This window comes from Morus notabilis, unplaced genomic scaffold, assembly GCF_000414095.1.
Source record: "Morus notabilis unplaced genomic scaffold, ASM41409v2 Scaffold1026, whole genome shotgun sequence".
NCBI classification, from domain to species: domain Eukaryota; kingdom Viridiplantae; phylum Streptophyta; class Magnoliopsida; order Rosales; family Moraceae; genus Morus; species Morus notabilis.
This window is the reverse complement of record NW_010359148.1, coordinates 132,358-139,548: the sequence shown is the minus strand read 5'-3', so window position 1 is coordinate 139,548 and position 7,191 is coordinate 132,358.

Sequence of the window (7,191 nt, the reverse complement as noted above, 5' to 3'; positions counted from 1 at the left end):
ATATATATATATATAAGCCACGGAAGCTATCTTGCTTGTAGTAGTTGTGTTACGTTCGCTACAAACTTGTGATGTCTATGGTTCTTTTTGTTCTAGTGCTTGTCTGATTTAGTTAAATAAAATTCTTAACTAGCATAGTTCACACTCTTTAACTCAATACATATATACCAATCTCTAATAGGTCTTTCAAAAGAAGAATCACATATACAGTAATAGTAATACTTTATGAAGATTAGTTGAGTAGCTAATTTGTAATTAAGCAATTATACTACTATCAATGAGATTATCAATTTTACCTCTCTGTTTTTTTTTTAATATGCCTATAGACATACTAAAATATTGTTTATCTCCTAAAAGTTATACTGTTATGGCTTGGTTATGTTAGACTTTTGATTCGACTTGGATCCTTGTTTTTCTTCTAATTTAGCCAAATTATTTTGAAACCTCCTAAATAGGATAAAAATCAACTTGACACAAAGATGAACAGGCCCATGTAATTACTCATGGCAATCAAACACAGTTTATAAAATAAGAGTCCATTTAGTTCGCTGATTCGAGTTTTTAATTCGAGTTGATATGTGACTTTATGTGAAAGCTTTTTACTGTATCAAAAAGTTAGATATGACTGTTTCTGAGAGCTTTTTACTATAACAAAACTTGAATTCTAAACTCGAATCAGTGAAATGAACATGGCCAATAAGTGTTCCCCGATTGTGACTTAGAGCCACAAGTGAAGGCCATTCACGTCACGAGATGTGACAATGGGCTTGAGATTTAGGAAAATTCGCGCATAGAAATTGGTGTCAACAAAATTAATTCTCTATAATTTCAAAATGGGACTCAAGTGCCAAGGAATGAGAGTATGGGATCTAGTTGATTAAAATTTTAAAATAGGGATCTAAGTGCGAAGAAAATGGAAATAGGAGACATAGTTGTCCAAATTTTTAAAATGCAGACCCAAGTATCAAAAGTCAAAAAAGTTTGGGGACTCAAGTTCTCCTGGAGGTTGCAACACTTGCCGACGCAGACGCAGACGCAGTCGTACTTGCTGCCGCTTCTCCACGCCCACTATTGCGACCACGACCTCCAATACGTCCACCATGGCTTGGATTAGTAGATTGCAGTTGCTGCGTAACAAACTCATTAGTGGGAAATTGCCCTTCTTCTACATTGTGTTGGGCATCAGCGGGAATACCACTATAACCAAAAAGATCCATTATAAAAAAATAAGATGAATTTGATAGACACTAGAGAGAGAGCTTTAGAAAAATTGTGAGAGAGATTGAGAGAACTTGAAAGAGATTGAGAGAGATTGAGAGAAATTGAGAGAGATTGAGAGGGATTGAGAGAGTTTGAGTGAGAAAAATGTGTGAGGGATGGGGGGTATTTATAGGGAAATTTTGGGGTTAAAAAATGATTTTTTTTCAAAAAAAACGGGATAAAACGGCTAGTTTTTTGAAATTCGGGTTCGGGCAGTCGGGCAAACTCGGGCAGCTCGGGTTTTCGGGCAAAATTAAAAAAACTAGCCGTTTTCGGGCAAATCGGGCAATTCGGGCAGTTCGGGCAACTCGGGCAACTCGGGTTTTCGGGCCGAATTCGGGTAAAAATTCAAAAACCTAGCCGTTTTTGGGTATTCGGGTAATTCGGGCACCTCAGGCGGGTCGGGCAAGTCGGGCAGGCGGGAAAAATTCAGGCAAAATTCAAAAATTCGGGCTTCGGGTCGGGCACTTCGGGCACACCCAATTTTCGGGCAATTTTCGGGTCGGGCAGTTCGGGCTTGGTCGGAAAAATGCAAAAAAATCCCGGCGGACGGCGGTATACGGTGGTTAGACGGCGGCAGGCAAGGGTGGACATGTCAAATCCGGGCTGCCCGAGCCCGAACCCGAATTTCTTGCTTGGACGGGCGGGAATTGGGCCGGCCCGCCCGAGCCCGAAAAAATTCGGGCTTCGGGCGGCCCGCCGACCCGAAGTTCCAGCACTAGTAGAAGAGAGAGATCGAAGTAGAGAAATTGTGTACACAAATGCATTTTACTATTATAACCTTATACAAAGTGAGTGAACAAGTGCACTTAAGGGCAAGATGGTAATTTAAAGTTTTTTTTTTTTTTACACAGCATCTTCTCTTTCATTTTCTTTTCAAAGCTCCAAAGGATTGGAAAAATGATAGGCCTCATAGATTTTCCACTTAATTTCTTTTTTATTTTTTCTCTATCAAATAACTTAATGTTTTCTTTTAAACTCTAAAACCTCCAATAACATAAAAATACCTACTAAACTATATAGCTTATTTCAAATTTCCCCTTAATCTATAAAATGTGGTATTCTCATTTCTCACCTTTTTAACTATACAAAAGTTCTAGAAACAGTCCTTCTATCAACATCTCTCTACAAAATTGAAAGAATATCTTTTAAGATTATTTTTATAAATACTTCCAACTATGTATCATGTTTCAAACTAACTCCTGATTTTTTTAAATGATTCAAAACACTTCCTAATGTATAGAAAATACATTATATTGCCCCCTTCATACAACTCCGTTTATAATTTTAATGGAAAGATGATGTTGCATGCCATTAAAAGTGTAGAAAATCATTTTAAAATATTAAACTTAATTATTAATTAAAAAACCTATTAATTTATTAAAAATCAAATTTTTTTTAAGAAAAAAGTAACAGAATCGTTCATACATTTTTTTTCTTTTTTGGAATTTTGGTATCTGGGTTTTTTTTTTTTTTGGGTTGGGAAGAGAGAAGATCATTTCTTTGGGGATAAATTTGTTTAGTTTGTTATTTGGGGATAAAGTAACATAGCATTTTGTTCATCGTTTTAGTCTGTACGAGACTCCTTTGTGCAAGGATTCACCTCAATGCTTCTAGAACATCCTTCCTCATTACTTTTAGATCTGATCTTAGTATTGTAAGCTTTTCTTCTTATTTTTTTAATTTTGATTTACTTTTAAAAAACAAAATCAGATCTAAGCAATAGGTTACGCTTTGCAATAAAGGCATGGCACAGTGGTCACTGGGCTAGGTGCGCGGAAGCGGCGGCTTTGCTGGTAGGGAGCAATGCTATTGAAAGGTGGCGTGGGTGTGGGTTACAGGGCAGGGATGCGTGACGATTCAAAGAAGAGACGAGATTAGTGCTGCATAACCCTGATCGTGGAAGGCCATTGCGCGATCTGTGGAAAGGTGGTAGGTCATGAGGGTTGTGGTGGTGGGCCGGCCGGCGTGAGGCGAAGGTGGTGGGTCCACTATAATGGTGACCGATGGTGGGTCTGAATTCTGATGTGTTTTTATGTTTTTTTGTTTTTTAGTTTTATTTTGTTTTTAATTAATCTTTAAATTTTATTTGATTTGTGTGATTTTATCTTAAGGTTAATAGGTTTTTAAATTATTAATTAAGGTTTACATTTTAAATTGCTTTTTTTGCCTTTTTAATGGCATACCACTTAATTATAAACGGAGTTGGATGGAGGAGGTAATTTAATCTATTTTTTATATATCAAAGAGTGTTTTGATTCATTTTAAAAATTTAGGAAGCACTTTGAGATAGTGTATATAGTTTAGGGGTATTTATAAAAATAATCATGTCTTCTATTATTGTGCAGGAAAATATGTGCTGACACGTCAGACAACGGTCATGCCTCACGTGGCCCTATGTTTGCCACATCAGATAGCCGTCGACGCTTGAAAACTCATCTCCCCTCCATCTGGCGAAGAGGTCGACCGTAAGGGGCGATTCATAGGGGCGTCGACCCTAAGTAGGCACCGAGGGAAGAACAAAGGCACATGGGTCCGCATCCCAAGTTAAACCTCAGAGGTGACAAGTTGGAGATTCTAAGGTTATGTTTGGATTGGGATGAGGTCAGTAGCACATGGAATGATTACGAACCCCTAAACCGCCTGGAATAGACCAATGGAGATCACCAGGGATCTGCAGAACTGTAACAGGGGACAAATTGGATGAGTGAACAGTCCAAAAGGTGCTAAAAGGCTACTGTCTAGGCAAGTAGAATAACAGGCTACTTACGAAAAATCATCATTAAACCCCTTGTGACAGCCTATTCTAAAAGGACCCACATCTAATTCGTGGGTTATAAAAGGGGCCAAAGCCCCATAGAGGGGGGTTTTTTTTATGTAACCTAATAAGACCAAAAGAGAAATACAATATGTAGCTCTTTTTTTATAAGGGTGAACCACTATAAACTTCTGTGCGTTTTTACTTCTATTCAAGCACCGTATCAAGCATTCTTCACAATACACTGAAAGCGCAAACATCGTTCCTGAAATATCCAATTAAATTACAAGTTTTAACCGGTAACCCAACGGGCAACCGAGGAGTAATCAGGTGTAGTCTTGTTGACGAAAATCAACCGTCAACAATTGGCGACTCCACTAGGGGCGGAACCCAGAATCTCTGGTTGTGGGTTTAGGACCCAAGACAACTAAGAAATAATCAACGACCATGCCTCCAAGAAGAAGAAATGACGCTGCAAATCAAGGTAGCCAAACGGAGGAAAACACCACGCATCCAACCAACGGTGGAAGCAAAGGAATTCGATCCGACGATTGGGGAAAGGGCGGGAAGCTACATAGACACAATCCAACGGTCCAAATTCATCCGTTTAAACGAAAGACCACGTCAGCATGACGATTCAACCGACGCGACGTTTGCACTTCTCTAGGGACTTCGAAGTGCCAGAGCCATCATTGCAAGGGAGGCTCGGAGTTAGGCTCCCACATCCGAAGTAGACAAAAAGTGCTAGAGCAGATCCCAACCTAGCTCGAGGCAGTCTGAAGAAAAGCCTCGACCTGGGGGGCAATTGTTGTGTGGGAAATATGCGCCGACACGTCGAACAACGACCATGCCCCAGTGGCCCTATGTTTGTTACGTCAGATAGCCGTCGACGCCTAGAAACTCATCTCCCATCCATCTGGCGAAGAGGCCGACCGTAAGGGGCGATTCATAGGGGTGTTAACCCTAAGTAGGTGCCGAGGGAAGAACAAAGGCACATGGGTCCGCATCCCAAGTTAAACCTCAGAGGTGACAAGCTAGAGATCCCAAGGTTGCGTATGGATTGGGAGGAGGTCAGCAACACAAGAAATGATTACAAACCCCTAAATCGTCTGTAATTGACCAATGGAGATCACCAAGGATCTGCAAAGCCATAATAGGAGCCATAATAGGAGACAAATATGATGAGTGAACAGTCAAAAATATGCTAAAAAGGCTACGGTCTAGGCAGGTAGAATAACAGACTACTTACGAAAAACCATCATTAAACACCCTGTGACAGCCCATCCTGAAATGACCCACATATAATCTGTGAGCTATAAAAGGGGGCAAAGCCCCAGAGAGAAAGAGTGAGGTTTTTTTATGTAACCTAAAAAGACCAAAAGAAAAATACAATATGTAGTGGATGTACTTCTATTCAAGCACCATATCAAGCATTCTTCATAATACACCAAAAGCACAAACACCATTCCTAGAATATCCAATTAAATTACAAGTTTAACCGGTAACTCAACCAGCCACCGAAGGATAATCTGGTGTAGTCTTGTTGACGAAAATCGACCGTCAACATTTACTAAAGTGCATTTCAATAAATTTGATACTACATAGGACATTCCGTCAGTTTAATTGGCAAATATTGATAGGACTTTTTTGCTATTTTTGTATAAATAAAAAGATGTAAATATACTATGTTCTAAAGATTAGCGAGCAACTTAACATAAAATATAGTTTGTTGGTATTTTTAAAACTAATCCTTCTTTCCACTTTTTTGCGGGGTATCAAATATGACAATAATTAAAGTGGGAACAGATAAAATCCCCACTTTTACACGTAAAACAATGGAGAAGGCGAAGCAATAATGCATATTGTATATTATTATATATAGACAAAATCTTAAATTTGACGGCGCACAGAAACTCTAACTTTTTTACGCATATATGTAAACGAACAATGTAACTTTTTTTAAACTGTGTAACACTCAATATTACGCGTGTTAAATTATATTTATAGACCTAAGTGTTACACATGTAAGAACAATATTATACATGTATATAAACAATTTAGACATATCTGACTCATGCATTTAAGACAATTTTTATATATATATATATATTTTTTATAATCCTTTTGATGAGAAATCCTTCCGACATAATATGTAAAAGTAAAAAACATAACATGAAAATTATTAAAAATAATATTAATGTTAAAGCTGCGTTAACATAATTACGTTAGATATCTAAAATTTTTAATGTTACACCTCTGATGTCAAATATTACATTCAATGATTATCATGTAACATTTTTCACTTTTATTCCCAAAGATCTTGAGCAAATCCAAAGAGTGGTTTCATTATGTTTAGTATTAAATTTGTAAATCTCAATACACTTAATGCCAGAGAGTTGCCCAAAAGCACGAGCCAAACACAACATGCGCACCACCCAAGTATTCAGTTTCGTTATAGTCCCCCCTGGTAATACTCTAAACCCCTCCATAAATTGATACATTTATCTTAAAATAAATATTATTTTATTATCTTTAGATCGATTTTTAAAGCACAAAATGGTTATTATACTCTTTCATAATTCTATTTATTTAATTAGAAACTAGAAATTAAAAAAACATTTTAAAATTTTTGATGTTTCCTTTGGGTTGAAGATGTGCAAATTTTATTTTGAGTTTTTAATATTTTTATTAAAATAGTTTTTGTAAAATTTTAAAATATTTAATTTCTAAAAATACACGATACTTTCGTGATGTTTCGCAACAAGGTACAATAAAATATTATTATTGTTATTATTATTATTATTATTGTTATTATTATTGTGGTTGTTATTGTTATTATTATTATTGTTATTATTATTATTATTATTATTGTTATTATTATGATTATTGTTGTTATTATTATTGTTGTTGTTATTATTATTATTATTATTGTTATTGTTATTATTATTATTATAGATATTTTTTTATGTAAATAATCAAATACAATAACGTAATATTTCTGAGAATTTAAAAAATATTTTTATATAAAACTGAACATAATAATATATTATTTATAAAAATTATATTACCTTCCATTATATTCTTGAAAATATAATTCCTACTGATTTTTACGTACCAAACGACCCTTATATAATTCCGGCCCCCATTTTCTGTTTCGGGTTTGAAAAATGAAA